The 27,611-nt window shown below is 44.4% G+C and overlaps 29 non-coding genes and 5 pseudogenes across 29 annotated transcripts; 21 read left to right on the forward strand and 13 right to left on the reverse strand.

Annotated features, from left to right (window-relative positions):
• Positions 1 to 434: 434 nt before the first annotated feature.
• Positions 435 to 551, reverse strand: LOC130395717 (5S ribosomal RNA). Its single transcript, XR_008898741.1, has one exon. It is a non-coding gene; the product is annotated as a 5S ribosomal RNA (ribosomal RNA).
• Positions 552 to 1,196: 645 nt separating this feature from the next.
• LOC130394361 (5S ribosomal RNA) lies at positions 1,197 to 1,316 on the reverse strand. The gene has a single exon (XR_008897527.1). It is a non-coding gene; the product is annotated as a 5S ribosomal RNA (ribosomal RNA).
• Positions 1,317 to 1,834: 518 nt separating this feature from the next.
• On the reverse strand, positions 1,835 to 1,953 carry LOC130394498 (5S ribosomal RNA). Its single transcript, XR_008897650.1, has one exon. It is a non-coding gene; the product is annotated as a 5S ribosomal RNA (ribosomal RNA).
• A 521-nt stretch (positions 1,954 to 2,474) lies between these two features.
• Positions 2,475 to 2,595, reverse strand: LOC130396243 (5S ribosomal RNA; annotated as a pseudogene).
• A 523-nt stretch (positions 2,596 to 3,118) lies between these two features.
• On the reverse strand, positions 3,119 to 3,237 carry LOC130395696 (5S ribosomal RNA). The gene has a single exon (XR_008898722.1). It is a non-coding gene; the product is annotated as a 5S ribosomal RNA (ribosomal RNA).
• A 518-nt stretch (positions 3,238 to 3,755) lies between these two features.
• LOC130395108 (5S ribosomal RNA) lies at positions 3,756 to 3,874 on the reverse strand. The gene has a single exon (XR_008898203.1). It is a non-coding gene; the product is annotated as a 5S ribosomal RNA (ribosomal RNA).
• Positions 3,875 to 4,392: 518 nt separating this feature from the next.
• Positions 4,393 to 4,511, reverse strand: LOC130395969 (5S ribosomal RNA; annotated as a pseudogene).
• Positions 4,512 to 5,041: 530 nt separating this feature from the next.
• LOC130395859 (5S ribosomal RNA) lies at positions 5,042 to 5,158 on the reverse strand. Its single transcript, XR_008898864.1, has one exon. It is a non-coding gene; the product is annotated as a 5S ribosomal RNA (ribosomal RNA).
• Positions 5,159 to 5,678: 520 nt separating this feature from the next.
• LOC130400618 (5S ribosomal RNA) lies at positions 5,679 to 5,797 on the reverse strand. Its single transcript, XR_008903096.1, has one exon. It is a non-coding gene; the product is annotated as a 5S ribosomal RNA (ribosomal RNA).
• Positions 5,798 to 6,325: 528 nt separating this feature from the next.
• LOC130400520 (5S ribosomal RNA) lies at positions 6,326 to 6,444 on the reverse strand. Its single transcript, XR_008903002.1, has one exon. It is a non-coding gene; the product is annotated as a 5S ribosomal RNA (ribosomal RNA).
• A 517-nt stretch (positions 6,445 to 6,961) lies between these two features.
• Positions 6,962 to 7,079, reverse strand: LOC130395775 (5S ribosomal RNA). Its single transcript, XR_008898790.1, has one exon. It is a non-coding gene; the product is annotated as a 5S ribosomal RNA (ribosomal RNA).
• A 526-nt stretch (positions 7,080 to 7,605) lies between these two features.
• LOC130400284 (5S ribosomal RNA) lies at positions 7,606 to 7,724 on the reverse strand. The gene has a single exon (XR_008902758.1). It is a non-coding gene; the product is annotated as a 5S ribosomal RNA (ribosomal RNA).
• A 530-nt stretch (positions 7,725 to 8,254) lies between these two features.
• Positions 8,255 to 8,373, reverse strand: LOC130399948 (5S ribosomal RNA). Its single transcript, XR_008902439.1, has one exon. It is a non-coding gene; the product is annotated as a 5S ribosomal RNA (ribosomal RNA).
• Positions 8,374 to 11,320: 2,947 nt separating this feature from the next.
• On the forward strand, positions 11,321 to 11,439 carry LOC130399696 (5S ribosomal RNA). The gene has a single exon (XR_008902198.1). It is a non-coding gene; the product is annotated as a 5S ribosomal RNA (ribosomal RNA).
• Positions 11,440 to 11,950: 511 nt separating this feature from the next.
• LOC130394403 (5S ribosomal RNA) lies at positions 11,951 to 12,069 on the forward strand. The gene has a single exon (XR_008897566.1). It is a non-coding gene; the product is annotated as a 5S ribosomal RNA (ribosomal RNA).
• Positions 12,070 to 12,588: 519 nt separating this feature from the next.
• LOC130394423 (5S ribosomal RNA) lies at positions 12,589 to 12,707 on the forward strand. Its single transcript, XR_008897584.1, has one exon. It is a non-coding gene; the product is annotated as a 5S ribosomal RNA (ribosomal RNA).
• A 511-nt stretch (positions 12,708 to 13,218) lies between these two features.
• LOC130396000 (5S ribosomal RNA) lies at positions 13,219 to 13,337 on the forward strand (annotated as a pseudogene).
• A 529-nt stretch (positions 13,338 to 13,866) lies between these two features.
• On the forward strand, positions 13,867 to 13,985 carry LOC130394435 (5S ribosomal RNA). The gene has a single exon (XR_008897593.1). It is a non-coding gene; the product is annotated as a 5S ribosomal RNA (ribosomal RNA).
• A 529-nt stretch (positions 13,986 to 14,514) lies between these two features.
• LOC130395109 (5S ribosomal RNA) lies at positions 14,515 to 14,633 on the forward strand. Its single transcript, XR_008898204.1, has one exon. It is a non-coding gene; the product is annotated as a 5S ribosomal RNA (ribosomal RNA).
• A 529-nt stretch (positions 14,634 to 15,162) lies between these two features.
• On the forward strand, positions 15,163 to 15,281 carry LOC130394834 (5S ribosomal RNA). The gene has a single exon (XR_008897954.1). It is a non-coding gene; the product is annotated as a 5S ribosomal RNA (ribosomal RNA).
• Positions 15,282 to 15,810: 529 nt separating this feature from the next.
• LOC130399643 (5S ribosomal RNA) lies at positions 15,811 to 15,929 on the forward strand. The gene has a single exon (XR_008902146.1). It is a non-coding gene; the product is annotated as a 5S ribosomal RNA (ribosomal RNA).
• A 529-nt stretch (positions 15,930 to 16,458) lies between these two features.
• Positions 16,459 to 16,577, forward strand: LOC130394786 (5S ribosomal RNA). Its single transcript, XR_008897910.1, has one exon. It is a non-coding gene; the product is annotated as a 5S ribosomal RNA (ribosomal RNA).
• Positions 16,578 to 17,096: 519 nt separating this feature from the next.
• On the forward strand, positions 17,097 to 17,215 carry LOC130399748 (5S ribosomal RNA). Its single transcript, XR_008902248.1, has one exon. It is a non-coding gene; the product is annotated as a 5S ribosomal RNA (ribosomal RNA).
• A 529-nt stretch (positions 17,216 to 17,744) lies between these two features.
• On the forward strand, positions 17,745 to 17,863 carry LOC130394835 (5S ribosomal RNA). The gene has a single exon (XR_008897955.1). It is a non-coding gene; the product is annotated as a 5S ribosomal RNA (ribosomal RNA).
• A 1,996-nt stretch (positions 17,864 to 19,859) lies between these two features.
• Positions 19,860 to 19,978, forward strand: LOC130401187 (5S ribosomal RNA). The gene has a single exon (XR_008903650.1). It is a non-coding gene; the product is annotated as a 5S ribosomal RNA (ribosomal RNA).
• Positions 19,979 to 20,507: 529 nt separating this feature from the next.
• Positions 20,508 to 20,626, forward strand: LOC130396159 (5S ribosomal RNA; annotated as a pseudogene).
• Positions 20,627 to 21,156: 530 nt separating this feature from the next.
• On the forward strand, positions 21,157 to 21,275 carry LOC130400335 (5S ribosomal RNA). Its single transcript, XR_008902814.1, has one exon. It is a non-coding gene; the product is annotated as a 5S ribosomal RNA (ribosomal RNA).
• Positions 21,276 to 21,794: 519 nt separating this feature from the next.
• On the forward strand, positions 21,795 to 21,913 carry LOC130395040 (5S ribosomal RNA). The gene has a single exon (XR_008898141.1). It is a non-coding gene; the product is annotated as a 5S ribosomal RNA (ribosomal RNA).
• Positions 21,914 to 22,435: 522 nt separating this feature from the next.
• On the forward strand, positions 22,436 to 22,554 carry LOC130395390 (5S ribosomal RNA). Its single transcript, XR_008898450.1, has one exon. It is a non-coding gene; the product is annotated as a 5S ribosomal RNA (ribosomal RNA).
• Positions 22,555 to 23,083: 529 nt separating this feature from the next.
• Positions 23,084 to 23,202, forward strand: LOC130396041 (5S ribosomal RNA; annotated as a pseudogene).
• A 530-nt stretch (positions 23,203 to 23,732) lies between these two features.
• LOC130395361 (5S ribosomal RNA) lies at positions 23,733 to 23,851 on the forward strand. The gene has a single exon (XR_008898427.1). It is a non-coding gene; the product is annotated as a 5S ribosomal RNA (ribosomal RNA).
• Positions 23,852 to 24,370: 519 nt separating this feature from the next.
• LOC130400353 (5S ribosomal RNA) lies at positions 24,371 to 24,489 on the forward strand. The gene has a single exon (XR_008902832.1). It is a non-coding gene; the product is annotated as a 5S ribosomal RNA (ribosomal RNA).
• A 530-nt stretch (positions 24,490 to 25,019) lies between these two features.
• On the forward strand, positions 25,020 to 25,136 carry LOC130395912 (5S ribosomal RNA). The gene has a single exon (XR_008898907.1). It is a non-coding gene; the product is annotated as a 5S ribosomal RNA (ribosomal RNA).
• A 529-nt stretch (positions 25,137 to 25,665) lies between these two features.
• LOC130395439 (5S ribosomal RNA) lies at positions 25,666 to 25,784 on the forward strand. The gene has a single exon (XR_008898495.1). It is a non-coding gene; the product is annotated as a 5S ribosomal RNA (ribosomal RNA).
• The last annotated feature ends 1,827 nt before the right edge of the window (positions 25,785 to 27,611 follow it).

The raw sequence follows: 27,611 nt of genomic DNA on the forward strand, positions 1-27,611 counted from the left end.
AAAACAATCATTAGTTAGATATAAACGGCAGGAATTGATTCAGTAGGACTCCTTATCCATGTAAACGATCATTGTGACATCTGAATTCATTAATTATCTGAATACACTGCGTGTGCGTGCGATGTGTAAATGTTTGAACCAAGGTTAACGGTTAAAGTGTCAGAGAATGGGTGGTGATTTTTTGACGTCCTCCCATGATCTGAAGTGAGCGTGCGTGTTTGTGTTGGTGAAAGTTTAAGAAATGTACAACTGTTTGTTCAGCTCTCTGGTGCTCCCTGCTGGCAGTATCACTATACTGTCCTCATGTTCACAAAAACAGTTTTGAGAGACGTTGTTCAGTTTTTGTATGCTGCTTAAATCCTCCAAAGCGGTTGGCAGTAAACATCAGGTCACGGTACACCACGGAGTCAATGAGCTCGAGTTGAAAAAGAAAAAGCTTACAGCACCTGGTATTCCCAGGCGGTCTCCCATCCAAGTACTAACCAAGCCCAACCCTGCTTAGCTTCCGAGATCGACGAGATCGGCGGGTTCAGGGTGGTATGGCCGTAAGCAAATAGTGCAGGCGCAAAACCAGGTTTTATACAGTAGCACATAAGGAGTGAGAAAGCTGCTGAGGCTCGACGTTACACTCTTACAAAAACAATCATTAGTTAGATATAAACGGCAGTAATTGATTCAGTAGGACTCCTTATCCATGTAAAAGATCATTGTGACATCTGAATTCATTAATTATCTGAAATACACTGCGTGTGCGTGTGATGTTAAATGTTTGAACCAAGGTTAACGGTTAAAGTGTCAGAGAATGGGTGGTGATTTTTTGACGTCCTCCCATGATCTGAAGTGAGCGTGCGTGTTTGTGTTGGTGAAAGTTTAAGAAATGTACACTGTCGGTTCAGCTCTCTGGTGCTCCTGCTGGCAGTATCACTATACTGTCCTCATGTTTCACAAAACAGTTTGAGAGACGTTGTCAGTTTTTGTAGTTTGCTTAAATCCTCCAAAGCGGTTGGCAGTAAACATCAGGTCACGGTACGCCACGGAGTCAATGAGCTCGAGTTGAAAAAGAAAAAGCTTACCGCACCTGGTAATCCCAGGCTGTCTCCCATCCAAGTACTAACCAGTCCCGACCCTGCTTAGCTTCCGAGATCAGACGAGATCGGGCGTGTTTTTTTTTGTTTTCTTTTGGTGACACCCGTCACTACTTACAGCAACCTGGGCTTCTAAGGAGGTCTCCCATCCAAGTACTAACCAGGCCCGACCCTGCTTAGCTTCCGAGATCAGACGAGATCGGGCGTGTACAGGGTGGTATGGCCGTAAGCATTATGCAGGAGCAAAACCAGGTTTTTATACAGTAGCACATAAGGAGTGAGAAAGCTGCTGAGGCTCGACGTTACACTTTTACAAAAACAATCATTATTAGATATAAACGGCAGTAATTGATTCAGTAGGACTCCTTATCCATGTAAACGATCATTGTGACATCTGAATTCATTAATTATCTGAAATACACTGCGTGTGCGTGTGATGTTAAATGTTTGAACCAAGGTTGACGGTTTAAAGTGTCGGAGAATGGGTGGTGATTTTTTGACGTCCTCCCATGATCTGAAGTGAGCGTGCGTGTTTGTGTTGGTGAAGGTTTAAGTAATGTACAACTGTCGTTTCAGCTCTCTGGTGCTTCCCTGCTGGCAGTATCACTATACTTCCTCGTGTTTCACAAAAATAGTTTTGAGAGACGTTGTCAGTCTTTGTATGTTGCTTAAATCCTCCAAAGCGGTTGGCAGTAAACATCAGGTCACGGTAGGGCACGGAGGCAATGAGCTCGAGTTGAAAAAGAAATAGCTTACAGCACCTGGTATTCCCAGGCGGTCTCCCAACCAAGTACTAACCAGGCCCGACCCTGCTTAGCTTCCGAGATCAGACGAGATCGGGCTTGTTCAGGGTGGTATGGCCGTAATCAAATAGTGCTGGCGCAAAACCAGGTTTTATACATAAGCACATAAGGAGTGAGAAACCTGCTAAGGCTCGACGTTACACTTTTACAAAAACAATCATTAGTTAGATATAAACGGCAGTAATTGATTCAGTAGGACCCCTTATCCATGTAAACGATCATTGTGACATCTGAATTCATTAATTATCTGAAATACACTGCGTGTGCGTGTGATCTTAAATGTTTGAACCAAGGTTAACGGTTACAGTGTCAGAGAATGGGTTGTGATTTTTGGACGTCCTCCCCATGATCTGAAGTGAGCGTGCATGTTTGTGTTGGTGAAAGTTTAAGAAATGTACAACTGTCGTTTCAGCTCTCTGGTGCTCCCTGCTGGCAGTATCACTATACTGTCCTCGTGTTTCAACAAAAATAGTTTTGAGAGACGTTGTCAGTCTTTGTATGTTGCTTAAATCCTCCAAAGCGGTTGGCAGTAAACATCAGGTCACGGTAGGCCACGGAGGCAATGAGCTCGAGTTGAAAAAGAAAAAGCTTACAGCACCTGGTATTCCCAGGGCGGTCTCTCATCCAAGTTCTAACCAGGCCCGACCCAGCTTAGCTTCCTAGATCAGACGAGATCGGGGCGTGTTCAGGGTGGTATGGCCGTAATCAATTAGTGCTGGCGCAAAACCAGGTTTTATACAGAAGCACATAAGGAGTGAGAAACCTGCTGAGGCTCGACGTTACACTTTTACAAAAACAATCATTAGTTAGATATAAAACGGCAGTAATTGATTCAGTAGGACTCCTTATCCATGTAAACCGATCATTGTGACATCTGAATTCATTATTTCTCTGAAATACACTGCGTGTGCGTGTGATGTTAAATGTTTGAACCAAGTGTTAACGGTTAAAGTGTCAGAGAATGGGTGGTGATTTTTGGACGTCCTCCCATGATCTGAAGTGAGCGTGCGTGTTTGTGTTGGTGAAAGTTTAAGAAATGTACAACTGTCGTTTCAGCTCTCTGGTGCTCCCCTGCTGGCAGTATCACTATACTGTCCTCGTGTTTCCAAAAATAGTTTTGAGAGACGTTGTCAGTCTTTGTATGTTGCTTAAATCCTCCAAAGCGGTTGGCAGTAAACATCAGGTCACGGTAGGCCACGGAGGCAATGAGCTCGAGGTTGAAAAAAGAAAAAGCTACTGCACCTGGTATTCCCAGGCGGTCTCCCATCAAAATACTAACCAGGCCCGACCCTGCTTAGCTTCCGAGATCAGACGAGATCGGGCGTGTTCAGGGTGGTATGGCCGTAAGCAAATAGTGCTGGCGCAAAACCAGGTTTATACAGTAGCACATAAGGAGGTGAGAAACCTGCTGAGGCTCGACGTTACACTTTTACAAAAACAATCATTAGTTAGATATAAACGCAGTAAATTGATTCAGTAGGACTCCTTATCCATGTAAACGATCATGTGACATCTGAATTCATTAATTATCTGCAATACACTGCGTGTGCGTGTGATGTTAAATGTTTGAACCAAGGTTAACGGTTAAAGGGTCAGAGAATGGGTGGTGATTTTTTGACGTCCTCCCATGATCTGAAGTGAGCGTGCGTGTTTGTGTTGGTGAAAGTTTAAGAAATGTACAACTGTCGTTTTCAGCCTCTGGTGATCCTGCTGGCAGTATCACTATACTGTCCTCATGTTTCACAAAAATAGTTTTGAGAGACGTTGTCAGTCTTTGTATGTTGCTTAAATCCTCCAAAGCGGTTGGCAGTAAACATCAGGTCACGGTAGGGCCACGGAGGCAATGAGCTCGAGTTGAAAAAGAAAAAGCTTACTGCACCTGGTATTCCCAGGCGGTCTCCCATCCAAGTACTAACCAGGCCCGACCCATCTTAGCTTCCGAGATCAGACGAGATCGGGCGTGTTCAGGGTGGTATGGCCGTAAGCAAATAGTGCTGGCGCAAAACCAGGTTTTATACATTAGCACATAAGGAGTGAGAAAGCTGCTGAGGCTCGACGTTACACTTTTACAAAAACAATCATTAGTTAGATATAAACGGCAGTAATTGATCAGTAGGACTCCTTATCCATGTAAACGATCATTGTGACATCTGAATTCATTAATTATCTGAAATACACTGCGTGTGCGTGTGATGTTAAATGTTTGAACCAAGGTTAACGGTTAAAGGGTCAGAGAATGGGTGGTGATTTTTTGACGTCCTCCCATGATCTGATGTGAGTGTGCGTGTTTGTGTTGGTGAAAGTTTAAGAAATGTACAACTGTCGTTTCAGCTCTCTGGTGCTCCCTGCTGGCAGTATCACTATACTGTCCTCGTGTTTCACAAAAATAGTTTTGAGAGACGTTGTCAGTCTTTGTATGTTGCTTAAATCCTCCAAAGCGGTTGGCAGTAAACATCAGGTCACGGTAGGCCACGGAGGCAATGAGCTTGAGTTGAAAAAGAAAAAGCTTACTGCATCTGGCATTCCCAGGCGGTCTCCCATCCACGTACTAACCAGTCCAAACCCTGCTTAGCTTCCGAGATCAGACGAGATCGGGCGTGTTCAGGGTGGTATGGCCGTAAGCAATTAGTGCAGGCGCAAAACCAGGTTTATACAGTAGCACATAAGGAGGGAGAAAGCTGCTGAGGCTCGACGTTACACTTTTACAAAAACAATCATTAGTTAGATATAAACGGGCAGTAATTGATTCAGTAGGACTCCTTATCCATGTAAACGATCATTGTGACATCTGGATTCATTAATTATCTGAAATACACTGCGTGTGCGTGTGATGTTAAATGTTTGAACCAAGGTTAACGGTTAAAGTGTAAGAGAATGGGGTGGTGATTTTTTGACGTCCTCCCATGATCTGAAGTGAGCGTGCGTGTTTGTGTTGGTGAAAGTTTTAGAAATGTACAACTGTCGTTTCACGCTCTCTGGTGCTCCCTGCTGGCAGTATCACTATACTGTCCTCATGTTTCACAAAAATAGTTTTGAGAGACGTTGTCAGTCTTTGTATGTTGCTTAAATCCTCCAAAGCGGTTGGCAGTAACATCAGGTCCCGGTAGGTCACGGTAGGCCACGGAGGCATTGAGCTCGAGTTGAAAAAAGGAAATCTTACAGCACTGGTATTCCCAGGCGGTCTCCCATCCAAGTACTAACCAGGCCGACCCTGCTTAGCTTCCGAGATCAGACGAGATCGGGCGTGTTCAGGGTAGTATGGCCGTAAGCAATTAATGCAGGCGCAAAACCAGGTTTTATACAGTAGGAGTGAGAAAGCTGCTGAGGCTCGACGTTACACTTTTACAAAAACAATCATTAGTTAGATATAAACGGCAGTAATTGATTCAGTAGGACTCCTTATCCATGTAAACGATCATTGTGACATCTGAATTCATTAATTATCTGAAATACACTGTGTGTGCGTGTGATGTTAAATGTTGAACCAAGGTTAACGGTTAAAGTGTCAGAGAATGGGTTGTGATTTTTTGACGTCCTCCCATGATCTGAAGTGAGCGTGCGTGTTTGTGTTGGTGAAAGTTTAAGAAATGTACAACTGTCGGTTCAGCTCTCTGGTGCTCCCTGCTGGCAGTATCACTATACTGTCCTCATGTTTCACAAAAATAGTTTTGAGAGACGTTGTCAGTCTTTGTATGTTGCTTAAATCCTCCAAAGCGGTTGGCAGTAAACATCAGGTCACGGTAGGTCACGGTAGGCCACGGAGGCAATGAGCTCGAGTTGAAAAAGGAAATGCTTACAGCACCTGGTATTCCCAGGCGGTCTCCTATCCAAGTACTAACCAGGCCCGACCCTGCTTAGCTTCCGAGATCAGACGAGATCGGGCGTGTTCAGGGTGGTATGGCCGTAAGCAAATAGTGCAAGCGCAAAACCAGGTTTTATACAGTAGCACATAAGGAGTGAGAAAGCTGCTGAGGCTCGACGTTACACTTTTACAAAAACAATCATTAGTTAGATATAAACGGCAGTAATTGATTCAGTAGGACTCCTTATCCATGTAAACGATCATTGTGACATCTGAATTCATTAATTATCTGAAATACCTGCGTGTGCGTGCGATGTTAATGTTTGAACCAAGGTTAACGGTTAAAGTGTCAGAGAATGGGTAGTGATTTTTTGACGTCCTCCCATGATCTGAAGTGAGCGTGCGTGTTTGTGTTGGTGAAAGTTTAAGAAATGTACAACTGTCGTTTCAGCTCTCTGGTGCTCCCTGCTGGCAGTATCACTATACTGTCCTCAATGTTTCACAAAAATAGTTTTGAGAGACGTTGTCAGTCTTTGTATGTTGCTTAAATCCTCCAAAGCGGTTGGCAGTAAACATCAGGTCACGGTAGGTCACGGTAGGCCACGGAGGCAATGAGCTCGAGTTGAAAAAGGACAAGCTTACAGCACCTGGTATTCCCAGGCGGTCTCCCATCCAAGTACTAACCAGGCCCGACCCTGCTTAGCTTCTGAGATCAGACGAGATCGGGCGTGTTCAGGGTGGTATGGCCGTAAGCAATTAGTGCAGGAGCAAAACCAGGTTTTATACAGTAGCACATAAGGAGTGAGAAAGCTGCTGAGGCTCGACGTTACACTTTTACAAAACAATCATTAGTTAGATATAAACGGCAGTAATTGATTCAGTAGGACTCCTTATCCATGTAAACGATCATTGTGACATCTGGATTCATTAATTATCTGAAATACACTGCGTGTGCGTGTGATGTTAAATGTTTGAACCAAGGTTAACGGTTAAAGTGTCAGAGAATGGGTGGTGATTTTTTGACGTCCTCCCATGATCTGAAGTGAGCGTGCGTGTTTGTGTTGGTGAAAGTTTAAGAAATGTACAACTCTCGGTTCAGCTCTCTGGTGCTCCCTGCTGGCAGTATCACTATACTGTCCTCATGTTTCACAAAAACAGTTTTGAGAGACGTTGTCAGTTTTTGTATGTTGCTTAAATCCTCCAAAGCGTTGGCAGTAAACATCAGGTCACGGTACGCCACGGAGTCAATGAGCTCGAGTTGAAAAAGAAAAAGCTTACAGCACCTGTATTCCCAGTCGGTCTCCCCATCAAGTACTAACCAGGCCCGACCCTGCTTAGCTTCCGAGATCAGACGAGATCGGGCGTGTTCAGGGTGGTAGGGCCGTAAGCAATTGGTGCAGGCGCAAAACCAGGTTTTATACAGTAGCACATAAGGAGTGAGAAAGCTGCTGAGGCTCGACGTTACACTTTTACAAAAACAATCATTAGTTAGATATAAACGGCAGTAATTGATTCAGTAGGACTCCTTATCCATGTAAACGATCATTGTGACATCTGAATTCATTAATTATCTGAAATACACTGCGTGTGCGTGTGATGTTAAATGTTTGAACCAAGGTTAACGGTTAAAGTGTCAGAGAATGGGTGGTGATTTTTTGACGTCCTCCCATGATCTGAAGTGAGCGTGCGTGTTTGTGTTGGTGAAAGTTTAAGAATGTACAACTGTCGTTCAGCTCTCTGGTGCTCCCTGCTGGCAGTATCACTATACTGTCCTCATGTTTCACAAAATAGTTTTGAGAGACGTTGTCAGTCTTTGTATGTTGCTTAAATCCTCCAAAGCGGTTGGCAGTAAACATCAGGTCACGGTAGGTCACGGTAGGCCACGGAGGCAATGAGCTCGAGTTGAAAAAGGAAAAGCTTACAGCACCTGGTATTCCCAGGCGGTCTCCCATCCAAGTACTAACCAGGCCCGACCTTGCTTAGCTTCCGAGATCAGACGAGATCGGGCGTGTTCAGGGTGGTATGGCCGTAAGCAATTAGTGCAGGCGCAAAACCAGGTTTTATACAGTAGCACATAAGGAGTGAGAAAGCTGCTGAGGCTCGACGTTACACTTTTACAAAAACAATCATTAGTTAGATATAAACGGCAGTAATTGATTCAGTAGGACTCCTTATCCATGTAAACGATCATTGTGACATCTGAATTCATTAATTATCTGAAATACACTGCGTGTGCGTGTGACGTTAAATGTTTGAACCAAGGTTAACGGTTAAAGTGTCAGAGAATGGGTGGTGATTTTTTTGACGTCCTCCCATGATCTGAAGTGAGCGTGCGTGTTTGTGTTGGTGAAAGTTTAAGAAATGTACAACTGTCGTTTCAGCTCTCTGGTGCTCCCTGCTGGCAGTATCACTATACTGTCCTCATGTTTCACAAAAATAGTTTTGAGAGACGTTGTCAGTCTTTGTATGTTGCTTAAATCCTCCAAAGCGGTTGGCAGTAAACATCAGGTCACGGTAGGTCACGGTAGGCCACGGAGGCAATGAGCTCGAGTTGAAAAAGGAAAAGCTTACAGCACCTGGTATTCCCAGGCGGTCTCCCATCCAAGTACAAACCAGGCCCGACCCTGCTTAGCTTCCGAGATCAGACGAGATCGGGCGTGTTCAGGGTGGTATGGCCGTAAGCAATTAATGCAGGCGCAAAACCAGGTTTTATACAGTAGGAGTGAGAAAGCTGCTGAGGCTCGACGTTACACTTTTACAAAAACAATCATTAGTTAGATATAAACGGCAGTAATTGATTCAGTAGGACTCCTTATCCATGTAAACGATCATTGTGACATCTGAATTCATTAATTATCTGAAATACACCGTGTGTGCGTGTGATGTTAAATGTTTGAACCAAGGTTAACGGTTAAAGTGTCAGAGAATGGGTTGTGATTTTTTGACGTCCTCTCCATGATCTGAAGTGAGCGTGCGTGTTTGTGTTGGTGAAAGTTTAAGAAATGTACAACTGTCGGTTCAGCTCTCTGGTGCTCCCTGCTGGCAGTATCACTATACTGTCCTCATGTTTCACAAAAATAGTTTTGAGAGACGTTGTCAGTCTTTGTATGTTGCTTAAATCCTCCAAAGTGGTTGGCAGTAAACATCAGGGGTCTCATTTATAACCGTTGCGTACGCACAAAACGGGGCTGAAAGTTGCGTACGTGACTTTTCACGCCAAGGTTGTGATCTATAAAAAACCAACTTGACGGGAAAATGTGCGCAGCCCTAAGCAAACTCTGACCCATGCGTACGCATGGTTTGGAGGAAAAGGAGAATTGGCGACACAGACGGTGTGGTGGTGAACTGAAGTCAGACCGAAGAATTGCAGAGTGAGAAGAACGATGTTTTATCATCGCCCTTCATCAATTTAATTTCAACCCGTATCATGCGTTAAATCCTAATCAGAATAATTAAGTCCACTGCGTTATTTCTCAGTTATAACTCCAGAAATATCTCCTTAGAATAGAAATAAAAAGAAATTCTCTATATTTAATCCCGTTACTCCACCATACTGTCCACTTACGGCGCGACTGCATGGAATAGAGCATCTGTCCAACATGTGTCAATAACATCATATTTTATGTGACACTGTAAACATCTGTAATCCTTAGCCCAAGTGAAGGAGTTCAAGTACCTCGGGGTCTTGTTCGCGAGTGAGGGTACTATGGAGCGTGAGATTGGCCGGAGAATCGGAGCAGCGGGGGCGGTATTGCGTTCGCTTTACCTCACCGTTGTAACGAAAAGAGAGCTGAGCCGCAAGGCAAAGCTCTCGATCTACCGGTCGATCTTCGTTCCTATCCTCACCTATGGTCATGAGGGCTCGGTGATGACCGAAAGGACGAGATCGCGGGTACAAGCGGCCGAGATGAGTTTTCTCAGAAGGGTGGCTGGCGTCTCCCTTAGGGATAGGGTGAGAAGTTCAGCCATCCGTGAGGAACTCGGATTAGAGCCGCTGCTCCTTTACTTAGAAAGGAGTCAGCTGAGGTGGTTCGGGCATCTGGTAAGGATGCCCACTGGGCGCCTTCCTTGGGAGGTGTTTCAGGCACGTCCAGTGGGGAGGAGACCTCGGGGAAGACCCAGGACTAGGTGGAGAGATTATGTCTCAACACTGGCCTGGGAACGCCTCGGGATCCCCCCGTCAGAGCTGCTCAATGTGGCCCGGGAAAGGGAAGTCTGGGGCCCCCTGCTTGAGCTGCTCCCCCCGCGACCCGACCCCGGATAAGCGGACGAAAACGAGATGAGATGAGACTGTAAACACATAATCAAATGTCAATTAAATCAAGTGTGAAAAACCAAGCCACACTCCTCATCACAATCGTTGTCCGTTACTCTTGATGCTTTTCATGACAAATCAGGCATTAAAAAGGGGTTATGTTCAAGAACATTTTACGTGGGTGATTACAAACTGATTATCCAAGGCGTTCTCGTCAGTCTTATTACCGTAACCCTATAAATACAGAGGTGAGCGCCGTACAATGCTGCACCATATGGCACTTCTGGCGGACCATTAAAATGGCAGGATTCGGAGGGAGAGGGTATTTAGGGACCATAACGATTTATTGGTAGGCTACATAAAAATATGTAACTCTATGTCAGACCACTTCTTTTTTTAATTCTGGGAAAGTGCGCTCCGTGCTACTGACAGAGTTCACTGCTGCAGCAACATGTTGCCACTCACTCTGCTTTTTGTTGTTGGCGATCCCAATCCCGTGACCGCCGAACAAAACTACCTTTCGGGCCTCCATCTCACCCACAAGTGTCTCCACTTCAACCTCCGTGAAATTTCGCTTTTTGGATTTTCTCAGTACTTCTGCCATTGTTTCCAACAAGACATAATACCGGCATCTGAGTCTGTTTTATATGCAGATCGCATTCATGAGGTCATTTGCATTGATCATTATGGTTAAAAAGGGGCGTGTAGAGGGCGGAACGTGAAGCTGATTCAGCTGCGCACAATTGTAGTCAGTATGTGATTTATAAAGCAAAGATTGCGTACAGGTGTGCGTACGCAGTGTTTTATAAATCCGAATATTTTTTGGCGCACGCAAAACTTGGCTTCTGGGCGTACGCACATTTTTAGTAACGATCCCACGCACAGTTTTATAAATGAGACCCCTGATGTTTACTGCCAACCGCTTTGGAGGATTTAAGCAACATACAAAGACTGACAACGTCTCTCAAAACTATTTTTGTGAAACATGAGGACAGTATAGTGATACTGCCAGCAGGGAGCACCAGAGAGCTGAAACAACAGTTGTACATTTCTTAAACTTTCACCAACACAAACACGCACGCTCACTTCAGATCATGGGAGGACGTCAAAAAATCACCACCCATTCTCTGACACTTTAACCGTTAACCTTGGTTCAAACATTTAACATCACACGCACACGCAGTGTATTTCAGATAATTAATGAATTCAGATGTCACAATGATCGTTTACATGGATAAGGAGTCCTACTGAATCAATTACTGCCGTTTATATCTAACTAATGATTGTTTTTGTAAAAGTGTAACGTCGAGCCTCAGCAGCTTTCTCACTCCTTATGTGCTACTGTATAAAACCTTGTTTTGCGCCTGCACTATTTGCTTACGGCCATACCACCCTGAACACGCCCGATCTCGTCTGATCTCGGAAGCTAAGCAGGGTCGGGCCTGGTTAGTACTTGGATGGGAGACCGTCTGGGAATACCAGGTGCTGTAAGCTTTTTCTTTTTCAACTCGAGCTCATTGACTCCGTGGCGTACCGTGACCTGATGTTTACTGCCAACCGCTTTGGAGGATTTAAGCAACATACAAAAACTGACAACGTCTCTCAAAACTGTTTTTGTGAAACATGAGGACAGTATAGTGATACTGCCAGCAGGGAGCACCAGAGAGCTGAACCGACAGTTGTACATTTCTTAAACTTTCACCAACACAAACACGCACGCTCACTTCAGATCATGGGAGGACGTCAAAAAATCACAACCCATTCTCTGACACTTTAACCGTTAACCTTGGTTCAAACATTTAACATCACACGCACACACAGTGTATTTCAGATAATTAATGAATTCAGATGTCACAATGATCGTTTACATGGATAAGGAGTCCTACTGAATCAATTACTGCCGTTTATATCTAACTAATGATTGTTTTTGTAAAAGTGTAACGTCGAGCCTCAGCAGCTTTCTCACACCTACTGTATAAAACCTGGTTTTGCGCCTGCACTAATTGCTTACGGCCATACCACCCTGAACACGCCTGATCTCGTCTGATCTCGGAAGCTAAGCAGGGTCGGGCCTGGTTAGCACTTGGATGGGAGACCGCCTGGGAATACCAGGTGCTGTAAGCTTTTTCTTTTTCAACTCGAGCTCATTGACTCCGTGGCGTACCGTGACCTGATGTTTACTGCCAAACGCTTTGGAGGATTTAAGCAACATACAAAAACTGACAACGTCTCTCAAAACTGTTTTTGTGAAACATGAGGACAGTATAGTGATACTGCCAGCAGGGAGCACCAGAGAGCTGAACCGACAGTTGTACATTTCTTAAACTTTCACCAACACAAACACGCACGCTCACTTCAGATCATGGGAGGACGTAAAAAAATCACCACCCATTCTCTGACACTTTAACCGTCAACCTTGGTTCAAACATTTAACATCACACGCACACGCAGTGTATTTCAGATAATTAATGAATTCAGATGTCACAATGATCGTTTACATGGATAAGGAGTCCTACTGAATCAATTACTGCCGTTTATATCTAACTAATGATTGTTTTTGTAAAAGTGTAACGTCGAGCCTCAGCAGCTTTCTCACTCCTTGTGTGCTACTGTATAAAACCTGGTTTTGCGCCTGCACTAATTGCTTACGGCCATACCACCCTGAACACGCCCGATCTCGTCTGATCTCGGAAGCTAAGCAGGGTTGGGCCTGGTTAGTACTTGGATGGGAGACCGCCTGGGAATACCAGGTGCTGTAAGCTTTTTCTTTTTCAACTCGAGCTCATTGACTCCGTGGCGTACCATGACCTGATGTTTACTGCCAACCGCTTTGGAGGATTTAAGCAACTTACAAAATCTGACAACGTCTCTCAAAACTGTTTTTGTGAAACATGAGGACAGTATAGTGATACTGCCAGCAGGGAGCACCAGAGAGCTGAACCGACAGTTGTACATTTCTTAAACTTTCACCAACACAAACACGCACGCTCACTTCAGATCATGGGAGGACGTCAAAAAATCACCACCCATTCTCTGACACTTTAACCGTTAACCTTGGTTCAAACATTTAACATCACACGCACACGCAGTGTATTTCAGATAATTAATGAATTCAGATGTCACAATGATCGTTTACATGGATAAGGAGTCCTACTGAATCAATTACTGCCGTTTATATCTAAGTAATGATTGTTTTTGTAAAAGTGTAACGTCGAGCCTCAGCAGCTTTCTCACTCCTACTGTATAAAACCTGGTTTTGCGCCTGTACTAATTGCTTACGGCCATACCACCCTGAACACGCCCGATCTCGTCTGTTCACGGAAGCTAAGCAGGGTCGGGCCTGGTTAGTACTTGGATGGGAGTCTGCCTGGGAATACCAGGTGCTGTAATATTTTCCTTTTTCAACTCAAGCTCATTGCCTCCGTGGCCTACCGTGACCTACCGTGACCTGATGTTTACTGCCAACCGCTTTGGAGGATTTAAGCAACATACAAAGACTGACAACGTCTCTCAAAACTATTTTTGTGAAACATGAGGACAGTATAGTGATACTGCCAGCAGGGAGCACCAGAGAGCTGAAACGACAGTTGTACATTTCTTAAACTTTCACCAACACAAACACGCACGCTCACTTCAGATCATGGGAGGACGTCAAAAAATCACCACCCATTCTCTGACACTTTAACCGTTAACCTTGGTTCAAACATTTAACATCACATGCACACGCAGTGTATTTCAGATAATTAATGAATTCGGATGTCACAATGATCGTTTACATGGATAAGGAGTCCTACTGAATCAATTACTGCCGTTTATATCTAACTAATGATTGTTTTTGTAAAAGTGTAACGTCGAGCCTCAGCAGCTTTCTCACTCCTTATGTGCTACTGTATAAAACCTGGTTTTGCGCCTGCACTAATTGCTTACGGCCATACCAACCTGAACACGCCCGATCTCGTCTGATCTCGGAAGCTAAGCAGGGTCGGGCCGGGTTAGTACTTGGATGGGAGACCGCCGGTGAATACCAGGTGCCGTAAGCTTTTCCTTTTTCAACTCAAGCTCATTGCCTCCGTGGCCTACCGTGACCTACCGTGACCTGATGTTTACTGCCAACCGCTTTGGAGGATTTAAGCAACATACAAAGACTGACAACGTCTCTCAAAACTATTTTTGTGAAACATGAGGACAGTATAGTGATACTGCCAGCAGGGAGCACCAGAGAGCTGAAACGACAGTTGTACATTTCTTAAACTTTCACCAACACAAACACGCACGCTCACTTCAGATCATGGGAGGACGTCAAAAAATCACCACCCATTCTCTGACACTTTAACCGTTAACCTTGGTTCAAACATTTAACATCACATGCACACGCAGTGTATTTCAGATAATTAATGAATTCAGATGTCACAATGATCGTTTACATGGATAAGGAGTCCTACTGAATCAATTACTGCCGTTTATATCTAACTAATGATTGTTTTTGTAAAAGTGTAACGTCGAGCCTCAGCAGCTTCCTCACTCCTTATGTGCTACTGTATAAAACCTGGTTTTGCGCCTGCACTGATTGCTTACGGCCATACCACCCTGAACACGCCCGATCTCGTCTGATCTCGGAAGCTAAGCAGGGTCGGGCCTGGTTAGAACTTGGTTGGAAGACCGCCTGGGAATACCAGGTGCTGTAAGCTTTTCCTTTTTCAACTCGAGCTCATTGCCTCCGTGGCCTTCCGTGACCTACCGTGACCTGATGTTTACTGCCAACCGCTTTGGAGGATTTAAGCAACATACAAAAACTGACAACGTCTCTCAAAACTGTTTTTGTGAAACATGAGGACAGTATAGTGATACTGCCAGCAGGGAGCACCAGAGAGCTGAACCGACAGTTGTACATTTCTTAAACTTTCACCAACACAAACACGCACGCTCACTTCAGATCATGGGAGGACGTCAAAAAATCACCACCCATTCTCTGACACTTTAACCATTAACCTTGGTTCAAACATTTAACATCACACGCACACGCAGTGTATTTCAGATAATTAATGAATTCAGATGTCACAATGATCGTTTACATGGATAAGGAGTCCTACTGAATCAATTACTGCCGTTTATATCTAACTAATGATTGTTTTTGTAAAAGTGTAACGTCGAGCCTCAGCAGCTTTCTCACTCCTTATGTGCTACTGTATAAAACCTGGTTTTGCGCCTGTACTAATTGCTTACGGCCATACCAACCTGAACACGCCCGATCTCGTCTGATCTCGGAAGCTAAGCAGGGTCGGGACGGGTTAGTACTTGGATGGGAGACCGCCTGGGAATACCAGGTGCTGTAAGCTTTTCCTTTTTCAACTCAAGCTCATTGCCTCCGTGGCCTACCGTGACCTACCGTGACCTGATGTTTACTGCCAACCGCTTTGGAGGATTTAAGCAACATACAAAGACTGACAACGTCTCTCAAAACTATTTTTGTGAAACATGAGGACAGTATAGTGATACTGCCAGCAGGGAGCACCAGAGAGCTAAAACGACAGTTGTACATTTCTTAAACTTTCACCAACACAAACACGCACGCTCACTTCAGATCATGGGAGGACGTCAAAAAATCACCACCCATTCTCTGACACTTTAACCGTTAACCTTGGTTCAAACATTTAACATCACATGCACACGCAGTGTATTTCAGATAATTAATGAATTCAGATGTCACAATGATCGTTTACATGGATAAGGAGTCCTACTGAATCAATTACTGCCGTTTATATCTAACTAATGATTGTTTTTGTAAAAGTGTAACGTCGAGCCTCAGCAGCTTCCTCACTCCTTATGTGCTACTGTATAAAACCTGGTTTTGCGCCTGCACTGATTGCTTACGGCCATACCACCCTGAACACGCCCGATCTCGTCTGATCTCGGAAGCTAAGCAGGGTCGGGCCTGATTAGTACTTGGATGGGAGACCGCCTGGGAATACCAGGTGCTGTAAGCTTTTCCTTTTTCAACTCGAGCTCATTGCCTCCGTGGCCTTCCGTGACCTACCGTGACCTGATGTTTACTGCCAACCGCTTTGGAGGATTTAAGCAACATACAAAAACTGACAACGTCTCTCAAAACTGTTTTTGTGAAACATGAGGACAGTATAGTGATACTGCCAGCAGGGAGCACCAGAGAGCTGAACCGACAGTTGTACATTTCTTAAACTTTCACCAACACAAACACGCACGCTCACTTCAGATCATGGGAGGACGTCAAAAAATCACCACCCATTCTCTGACACTTTAACCATTAACCTTGGTTCAAACATTTAACACCACACGCACACGCAGTGTATTTCAGATAATTAATGAATTCAGATGTCACAATGATCGTTTACATGGATAAGGAGTCCTACTGAATCAATTACTGCCGTTTATATCTAACTAATGATTGTTTTTGTAAAAGTGTAACGTCGAGCCTCAGCAGCTTTCTCACTCCTTATGTGCTACTGTATAAAACCTGGTTTTGCGCCTGTACTAATTGCTTACGGCCATACCACCCTGAACACGTCCGATCTCGTCTGATCTCGGAAGCTAAGCAGGGTCGGGCCTGGTTAGTACTTGGATGGGAGACCGCCTGGGAATACCAGTTGCTGTAAGCATTTTCTTTATCAACTCGAGCTCATTGACTCCGTGGCGTACCGTGACCTGATGTTTACTGCCAACCGCTTTGGAGGATTTAAGCAACATACAAAGACTGACAACGTCTCTCAAAACTGTTTTTGTGAAACATGAGGACAGTATAGTGATACTGCCAGCAGGGAGCACCAGAGAGCTGAACCGACAGTTGTACATTTCTTAAACTTTCACCAACACAAACACGCACGCTCACTTCAGATCATGGGAGGACGTCAAAAAATCACCACCCATTCTCTGACACTTTAACCGTTAACCTTGGTTCAAACATTTAACATCACATGCACACGCAGTGTATTTCAGATAATTAATGAATTCAGATGTCACAATGATCGTTTACATGGATAAGGAGTCCTACTGAATCAATTACTGCCGTTTATATCTAACTAATGATTGTTTTTGTAAAAGTGTAACGTCGAGCCTCAGCAGCTTTCTCACTCCTTATGTGCTACTGTATAAAACCTGGTTTTGCGCCTGCACTGATTGCTTACGGCCATACCACCCTGAACACGCCCGATCTCGTCTGATCTCGGAAGCTAAGCAGGGTCGGGCCTGGTTAGTACTTGGTTGGGAGACCGCCTGGGAATACCAGGTGCTGTAAGCTTTTCCTTTTTCAACTCGAGCTCATTGCCTCCGTGGCCTTCCGTGACCTACCGTGACCTGATGTTTACTGCCAACCGCTTTGGAGGATTTAAGCAACATACAAAAACTGACAACGTCTCTCAAAACTGTTTTTGTGAAACATGAGGACAGTATAGTGATACTGCCAGCAGGGAGCACCAGAGAGCTGAACAGACAGTTGTACATTTCTTAAACTTTCACCAACACAAACACGCACGCTCACTTCAGATCATGGGAGGACGTCAAAAAATCACCACCCATTCTCTGACACTTTAACCATTAACCTTGGTTCAAACATTTAACATCACACGCACACGCAGTGTATTTCAGATAATTAATGAATTCAGATGTCACAATGATCGTTTACATGGATAAGGAGTCCTACTGAATCAATTACTGCCGTTTATATCTAACTAATGATTGTTTTTGTAAAAGTGTAACGTCGAGCCTCAGCAGCTTTCTCACTCCTTATGTGCTACTGTATAAAACCTGGTTTTGCGCCTGTACTAATTGCTTACGGCCATACCAACCTGAACACGCCCGATCTCGTCTGATCTCGGAAGCTAAGCAGGGTCGGGACGGGTTAGTACTTGGATGGGAGACCGCCTGGGAATACCAGGTGCTGTAAGCTTTTCCTTTTTCAACTCAAGCTCATTGCCTCCGTGGCCTACCGTGACCTACCGTGACCTGATGTTTACTGCCAACCGCTTTGGAGGATTTAAGCAACATACAAAGACTGACAACGTCTCTCAAAACTATTTTTGTGAAACATGAGGACAGTATAGTGATACTGCCAGCAGGGAGCACCAGAGAGCTAAAACGACAGTTGTACATTTCTTAAACTTTCACCAACACAAACACGCACGCTCACTTCAGATCATGGGAGGACGTCAAAAAATCACCACCCATTCTCTGACACTTTAACCGTTAACCTTGGTTCAAACATTTAACATCACATGCACACGCAGTGTATTTCAGATAATTAATGAATTCAGATGTCACAATGATCGTTTACATGGATAAGGAGTCCTATGCCCTATACCACGAAGCTCGCTGAACATACCCAGGCTTTCTTGGGAAAACCTGGCTCGACAGAGCCGCAACTCGCAATCAGAGTTAAATGGTACCACGAAGCTCACTTTAGATTCAATTAGTTGAACCAGGTTTTCCGCTTTAGGTTCAGTGCGCGTTCACGTGAAAGGGGCGTTTTTTGCGTCATTTTTCTCACCTTTACGATAGATCAAGCAGTCTATATGAGTATAAGTGAAAAGATTCTGCATATTGTCTGTAAAATAACTATGCCAAATGCAGAATTGTTCGCCATTAATCCAAATAGAATGATGATGATTTAAAAATGCATAAGCAACGTCCATCCTGCCTTATTCTATCATTTAGGGAATTCACTTTAAATACACCCTATTTAAGAAATGTATCGCATGTTTTCGGCCGCTGAGAGGTAGCGGCTGTAGCGTAGTGGATTAGTATAAGACCCGAACGCCAGCGACCGGGGTTCAAATTCGCCGGTCTATCATCAAACATTTTACCCCCATAGATGTGGTGCCAGCACGGCCTTGAAAATATGGGTTGAAGTTCGAAATAAGCACAAAAATATAATTCCATAAGCTTTAGTGAATATGCATTCCATACGCATGAGAATTAGGACTTTTTAAGCTTCACATTAATTCGCGTCACTTGGGAGTCGAACCCCCTGCGCAAAAATTCAAGACTGACGCGCTACCTCCACTCTAGCACTCTGTCACAGAGACACGATGCGCAACAGTAATCATTGTCTACATAAGGTCCAAAAGGACGATCAAATAACGAACACCCTCTGATGAGAATCTGTATCTCTCATGAAGAACCCCAATTTCGTTGTTTGCACAATGACAATAAAGTCTGAAATCTGAATATCGTCAGACAATGCCAAGGGATCGGTTCTGTCCCGTAAAACCCTTGTCTCCGGAGAAGTGCGCCGGGATCCACGGGAACACCCACAAATGGTGACGCCATTGTCAGAGGAGGGGCTAGGAAGCTGCGCACGCCGATTTAAGTAGCCGATCTCCGGCTAGACTAAGCCGAAAAACTGCTCCCGACCAGGTTTGGTTGCGAGCATAAGTCACCATGGTGATACAGCGACGCTAAAAGAGATCGACTTTCGTGGTACAACTAACCCAGGCTTGGAGCTCAACATACCTCGCTAACCCTCTAAGCGAGCTTCGTGGTACAGGGCCCTACTGAATCAATTACTGCCGTTTATATCTAACTAATGATTGTTTTTGTAAAAGTGTAACGTCGAGCCTCAGCAGCTTTCTCACTCAACACAAACACGCACGCTCACTTCAGATCATGGGAGGACGTCAAAAAATCACCACCCATTCTCTGACACTTTAATCGTTAACCTTGGTTCAAACATTTAACATCACATGCACACGCAGTGTATTTCAGATAATTAATGAATTCAGATGTCACAATGATCGTTTACATGGATAAGGAGTCCTACTGAATCAATTACTGCCGTTTATATCTAACTAATGATTGTTTTTGTAAAAGTGTAACGTCGAGCCTCAGCAGCTTCCTCACTCCTTATGTGCTACTGTATAAAACCTGGTTTTGCGCCTGCACTGATTGCTTACGGCCATACCACCCTGAACACGCCCGATCTCGTCTGATCTCGGAAGCTTAGCAGGGTCGGGCCTGGTTAGTACTTGGTTGGGAGACCGCCTGGGAATACCAGGTGCTGTAAGCTTTTCCTTTTTCAACTCGAGCTCATTGCCTCCGTGGCCTTCCATGACCTACCGTGACCTGATGTTTACTGCCAACCGCTTTGGAGGATTTAAGCAACATACAAAAACTGACAACGTCTCTCAAAACTGATTTTGTGAAACATGAGGACAGTATAGTGATACTGCCAGCAGGGAGCACCAGAGAGCTGAACCGACAGTTGTACATTTCTTAAACTTTCACCAACACAAACACGCACGCTCACTTCAGATCATGGGAGGACGTCAAAAAATCACCACCCATTCTCTGACACTCTAACCGTTAACCTTGGTTCAAACATTTAACATCACACGCACACGCAGTGTATTTCAGATAATTAATGAATTCAGATTTCACAATGATCGTTTACATGGATAAGGAGTCCTACTGAATCAATTACTGCCATTTATATCTAACTAATGATTGTTTTTGTAAAAGTGTAACGTCGAGCCTCAGCAGCTTTCTCACTCCTTATATGCTACTGTATAAAACCTGGTTTTGCGCCTGAACTAATTGCTTACGGCCATACCACCCTGAACATGCCCCATCTCGTCTGATCTCGGAAGCTAAGCAGGGTCTGGCCTGGTTAGTACTTGGATGGGAGACCGCCTTGGAATACCATGTGTTGTAAGTTTTTCTCTTTTTCAACTCAAGCTCATTGCCTCCGTGGCCTACCGTGACCTACCGTGACCTGATGTTTACTGCCAACCGCTTTGGAGGATTTAAGCAACATACAAAGACTGACAACGTCGCTCAAAACTATTTTTGTGAAACATGAGGACAGTATAGTGATACTGCCAGCAGGGAGCACCAGAGAGCTGAAACGACAGTTGTACATTTCTTAAACTTTCACCAACACAAACACGCACGCTCACTTCAGATCATGGGAGGACGTCAAAAAATCACCACCCATTCTCTGACACTTTAACCGTTAACCTTGGTTCAAACATTTAACATCACACGCACACGCAGTGTATTTCAGATAATTAATGAATTCAGATGTCACAATGATCGTTTACATGGATAAGGAGTCCAACTGAATCAATTACTGCCGTTTATATCTAACTAATGATTGCTTTTGTAAAAGTGTAACGTCGAGCCTCAGCAGCTTTCTCACTCCTTATGTGCTACTGTATAAAACCTGGTTTCGCGCCTGCAGTAATTGCTTACGGCCATACCACCCTGAACACGCCCGATCTCGTCTGATCTCGGAAGCTAAGCAGGGTCGGGCCTGGTTAGTACTTGGATGGCAGACCGCCTGGGAATACCAGGTGCTGTAAGCTATTTCTTTTTCAACTCGAGCTCATTGACTCCGTGGCGTACCGTGACCTGATGTTTACTGCCAACCGCTTTGGAGGATTTAAGCAACATACAAAAACTGACAACGTCTCTCAAAACTGTTTTTGTGAAACATGAGGACAGTATAGTGATACTGCCAGCAGGGAGCACCAGAGAGCTGAACCGACAGTTGTACATTTCTTAAACTTTCACCAACACAAACACGCACGCTCACTTCAGATCATGGGAGGACGTCAAAAAATCACCACCCATTCTCTGACACTTTAACCGTTAACTTTGGTTCAAACATTTAACATCACACGCACACGCAGTGTATTTCAGATAATTAATGAATTCAGATGTCACAATGATCGTTTACATGGATAAGGAGTCCTACTGAATCAATTACTGCCGTTTATATCTAACTAATGATTGTTTTTGTAAAAGTGTAACGTCGAGCCTCAGCAGCTTTCTCACTCCTTATGTGCTACTGTATAAAACCTGGTTTCGCGCCTGTACTAATTGCTTACGGCCATACCACCCTGAACACGCCCGATCTCGTCAAATCTCGGAAGCTAAGCAGGGTCGGGCCTGTTTAGTACTTGGATGGCAGACCGCCTGGGAATACCAGGTGCTGTAAGCTTTTTCTTTTTCAACTCGAGCTCATTGACTCCGTGGCGTACCGTGACCTACCGTGACCTGATGTTTACTGCCAACCGCTTTGGAGGATTTAAGCAACATACAAAAACTGACAACGTCTCTCAAAACTGTTTTTGTGAAACATGAGGACATTATAGTGATACTGCCAGCAGGGAGCACCAGAGAGCTGAACCGACAGTTGTACATTTCTTAAACTTTCACCAACACAAACACGCACGCTCACTTCAGATCATGGGAGGACGTCAAAAAATCACCACCCATTCTCTGACACTTTAACCTTTAACCTTGGTTCAAACATCACACGCACACGCAGTGTATTTCAGATAATTAATGAATTCAGATGTCACAATGATCGTTTACATGGATAAGGAGTCCTACTGAATCAATTACTGCCGTTTATATCTAACTAATGATTGTTTTTGTAAAAGTGTAACGTCGAGCCTCAGCAGCTTTCTCACTCCTTGTGTGCTACTGTATAAAACCTGGTTTTGCGCTTGCACTAATTGCTTACGGCCATACCACCATGAACACGCCTGATCTCGTCTGATCTCGGAAGCTAAGTAGGGTCGGGCCTGGTTAGTACTTGGATGGGAGACCGCCTGGGCATACCAGGTGCTGTAAGCTTTACCTTTTTCAACTCGAGCTCATTGCCTCCGTGGCCTACCGTGACCTACCGTGACCTGATGTTTACTGCCAACCGCTTTGGAGGATTTAAGCAACATACAAAAACTGACAACGTCTCTCAAAACTGTTTTTGTGAAACATGAGGACAGTATAGTGATACTGCCAGCAGGGAGCACCAGAGAGCTGAACCGACAGTTGTACATTTCTTAAACTTTCACCAACACAAACACGCACGCTCACTTCAGATCATGGGAGGACGTCAAAAAATCACCACCCATTCTCTGACACTCTAACCGTTAACCTTGGTTCAAACATTTAACATCACACGCACACGCAGTGTATTTCAGATAATTAATGAATTCAGATTTCACAATGATCGTTTACATGGATAAGGAGTCCTACTGAATCAATTACTGCCATTTATATCTAACTAATGATTGTTTTTGTAAAAGTGTAACGTCGAGCCTCAGCAGCTTTCTCACTCCTTATATGCTACTGTATAAAACCTGGTTTTGCGCCTGAACTAATTGCTTACGGCCATACCACCCTGAACATGCCCCATCTCGTCTGATCTCGGAAGCTAAGCAGGGTCTGGCCTGGTTAGTACTTGGATGGGAGACCGCCTTGGAATACCAGGTGTTGTAAGTTTTTCTCTTTTTCAACTCAAGCTCATTGCCTCCGTGGCCTACCGTGACCTACCGTGACCTGATGTTTACTGCCAACCGCTTTGGAGGATTTAAGCAACATACAAAGACTGACAACGTCGCTCAAAACTATTTTTGTGAAACATGAGGACAGTATAGTGATACTGCCAGCAGGGAGCACCAGAGAGCTGAAACGACAGTTGTACATTTCTTAAACTTTCACCAACACAAACACGCACGCTCACTTCAGATCATGGGAGGACGTCAAAAAATCACCACCCATTCTCTGACACTCTAACCGTTAACCTTGGTTCAAACATTTAACATCACACGCACACGCAGTGTATTTCAGATAATTAATGAATTCAGATTTCACAATGATCGTTTACATGGATAAGGAGTCCTACTGAATCAATTACTGCCGTTTATATCTAACTAATGATTGTTTTTGTAAAAGTGTAACGTCGAGCCTCAGCAGCTTTCTCACTCCTTGTGTGCTACTGTATAAAACCTGGTTTTGCGCTTGCACTAATTGCTTACGGCCATACCACCATGAACACGCCTGATCTCGTCTGATCTCGGAAGCTAAGTAGGGTCGGGCCTGGTTAGTACTTGGATGGGAGACCGCCTGGGAATACCAGGTGCTGTAACCTTTTTCTTTTTCAACTCGAGCTCATTGACTCCGTGGCGTACCGTGACCTGATGTTTACTGCCAACCGCTTTGGAGGATTTAAGCAACATACAAAAACTGACAACGTCTCTCAAAACTATTTTTGTGAAACATGAGGACAGTATAGTGATACTGCCAGCAGGGAGCACCAGAGAGCTGAACCGACAGTTGTACATTTCTTAAACTTTCACCAACACAAACACGCACGCTCACTTCAGATCATGGGAGGACGTCAAAAAATCACCACCCATTCTCTGACACTTTAACCGTTAACCTTGGTTCAAACATTTAACATCACACGCACACGCAGTGTATTTCAGATAATTAATGAATTCAGATGTCACAATGATCGTTTACATGGATAAGGAGTCCTACTGAATCAATTACTGCCGTTTATATCTAACTAATGATTGTTTTTGTAAAAGTGTAACGTCGAGCCTCAGCAGCTTTCTCACTCCTTATGTGCTACTGTATAAAACCTGGTTTTGCGCCTGCACTAATTGCTTACGGCCATACCACCCTGAACACGCCCGATCTCGTCTGATCTCGGAAGCTAAGCAGGGTCGGGCCTGGTTAGTACTTGGATGGGAGACCGCCTGGAAATACCAGGTGCTGTAAGCTTTTTCTTTTTCAACTCGAGCTCATTGCCTCCGTGGCCTACCGTGGCGTACCGTGACCTGATGTTTACTGCCAACCGCTTTGGAGGATTTAAGCAACATACAAAAACTGACAACGTCTCTCAAAACTATTTTTGTTAAACATGAGGACAGTATAGTGATACTGCCAGCAGGGAGCACCAGAGAGCTGAAACGACAGTTGTACATTTCTTAAACTTTCACCAACACAAACACGCACGCTCACTTCAGATCATGGGAGGACGTCAAAAAATCACCACCCATTCTCTGACACTTTAACCGTTAACCTTGGTTCAAACATTTAACATCACACGCACACGCAGTGTATTTCAGATAATTAATGAATTCAGATGTCACAATGATCGTTTACATGGATAAGGAGTCCTACTGAATCAATTACTGCTGTTTATATCTAACTAATGATTGTTTTTGTAAAAGTGTAACGTCGAGCCTCAGCAGCTTTCTCACTCCTTATGTGCTACTGTATAAAACCTGGTTTTGCGCCATGCACTAATTGCTTACGGCCATACACCCTGAACACGCCCGATCTCGTCTGATCTCGGAAGCTAAGCAGGGTCGGGCCTGGTTAGTACTTGGATGGGAGACCGCCTGGGAATACCAGTGCTGTAAGCATTTTCTTTTTCAACTCGAGCTCATTGACTCCGTGGCCTACCGTGGCGTACCGTGACCTGAAATTTACTGCCAACCGCTTTGGAGGATTTAAGCAACATACACAAACTGACAACGTCTCTCAAAACTATTTTTGTGAAACATGAGGACAGTATAGTGATACTGCCAGCAGGGAGCACCAGAGAGCTGAACCGACAGTTGTACATTTCTTAAACTTTCACCAACACAAACACGCACGCTCACTTCAGATCATGGGAGGACGTCAAAAAATCACCACCCATTCTCTGACACTTTAACCGTTAACCTTGGTTCAAACATTTAACATCACACGCACACGCAGTGTATTTCAGATAATTAATGAATTCAGATGTCACAATGATCGTTTACATGGATAAGGAGTCCTACTGAATCAATTACTGCCGTTGATATCTAACTAATGATTGTTTTTGTAAAAGTGTCACGTCAAGCCTCAGCAGCTTTCTCACTCCTTATGTGCTACTGTATAAAACCTGGTTTTGCGCCTGCACTAAATGCTTACGGCCATACCACCCTGAACACGCCCGATCTCGTCTGATCTCGGAAGCTCAGCAGGGTCGGGTATGGTTAGTACTTGGATGGGAGACCGCCTGGGAATACCAGGTGCTGTAAGCATTTTCTTTTTCAACTCGAGCTCATTGACTCCGTGGCCTACCGTGGCGTACCGTGACCTGATGTTTACTGCCAACCGCTTTGGAGGATTTAAGCAACATACAAAAACTGACAACGTCTCTCAAAACTATTTTTGTTAAACATGAGGACAGTATAGTGATACTGCCAGCAGGGAGCACCAGAGAGCTGAAACGACAGTTGTACATTTCTTAAACTTTCACCAACACAAACACGCACGCTCACTTCAGATCATGGGAGGACGTCAAAAAATCACCACCCATTCTCTGACACTTTAACCGTTAACCTTGGTTCAAACATTTAACATCACACGCACACGCAGTGTATTTCAGATAATTAATGAATTCAGATGTCACAATGATCGTTTACATGGATAAGGAGTCCTACTGAATCAATTACTGCTGTTTATATCTAACTAATGATTGTTTTTGTAAAAGTGTAACGTCGAGCCTCAGCAGCTTTCTCACTCCTTATGTGCTACTGTATAAAACCTGGTTTTGCGCCTGCACTAATTGCTTACGGCCATACCACCCTGAACACGCCCGATCTCGTCTGATCTCGGAAACTAAGCAGGGTCGGGCCTGTGCCCTATACCACGAAGCTCGCTGAACATATCCAGGCTTTCTTGGGAAAACCTGGCTCGACAGAGCCGCAACTCGCAATCAGAGTTAAATGGTACCACGAAGCTCACTTTAGGTTCAATTAGTTGAACCAGGTTTTCCGCTTTAGGTTCAGTGCGCGTTCACGTAAAAGGGCTGTTTTTTGCGTCATTTTTCTCACCTCTACGATAGATCAAGCAGTCTTTATGAGTATAAGTGAAAAGATTCTGCATATTGTCTGTAAAATAACTATGCCAAATGCAGAATTGTTCGCCATTAATCCAAATAGAATGATGATGATTTAAAAATGCATAAGCAACGTCCATCCTGCCTTATTCTATCATTTAGGGAATTCACTTTAAATACACCCTATTTAAGAAATGTATCGCATGTTTTCGAACCGCTGAGAGGTAGCGGCTGTAGCGTAGTGGATTAGTATAAGACCCGAACGCCAGCGACCGGGGATTCAAATTCGCCGGTCTATCATCATGTATTTTACCCCCATAGATGTGGTGCCAGCACGGCCTTTAAAATATGGGTTCAAGTTCGAAATAAGCACAAAAATATAATTCCATAAGCTTTAGTGAATAAGCATTCCATATGCATGAGAATTGGGACTTTTTAAGCTTCACATAAATTCGCGTCACTAGGGAGTCGAACCCCCCGCGCAGATATTCAAGGACTGACGCGCTACCTCCACTCTAGCACTCTGTCACGGATGACACAATGCGCAACAGTAAGCATTGTCTACATAAGGTCCAAAAGGACGATCAAATAACGAACACCCTCTTATGAGAATCTGTATCTCTCAAGAAGAACCCCAATTTCGTTGTTTGCACAATGACAATAAAGTCTGAAATCTGAATATCGTCATACAATGCCAGGGGATCGGTTCTGTCCCGTAAAACCCTCTGTCTCCGGAGAGACGCCTGTACGAGAAGTGCGCAGAGGTCCACGGGAACACCCACAAATGGTGACGCCATTGTCAGAGGAGGGGCTAGGAAGCTGCGCACGCCGATTTAAGTAGCCGATCTCCGGCTGGACTAAGCCGAAAAACTGCTCCCGACCAGGTTTGGTTGCGAGCATAAGTCACCATGGTGATACAGCGACGCTAAAAGAGATCGTCTTTCGTGGTACAACTAACCCAGGCTTGGAGCTCAACATACCTCGCTAACCCTCTAAGCGAGCTTCGTGGTACAGGGCCCATGTCTCT

This window comes from Gadus chalcogrammus, chromosome 12 (genome assembly GCF_026213295.1).
Source record: "Gadus chalcogrammus isolate NIFS_2021 chromosome 12, NIFS_Gcha_1.0, whole genome shotgun sequence".
Lineage (NCBI taxonomy): Eukaryota > Metazoa > Chordata > Actinopteri > Gadiformes > Gadidae > Gadus > Gadus chalcogrammus.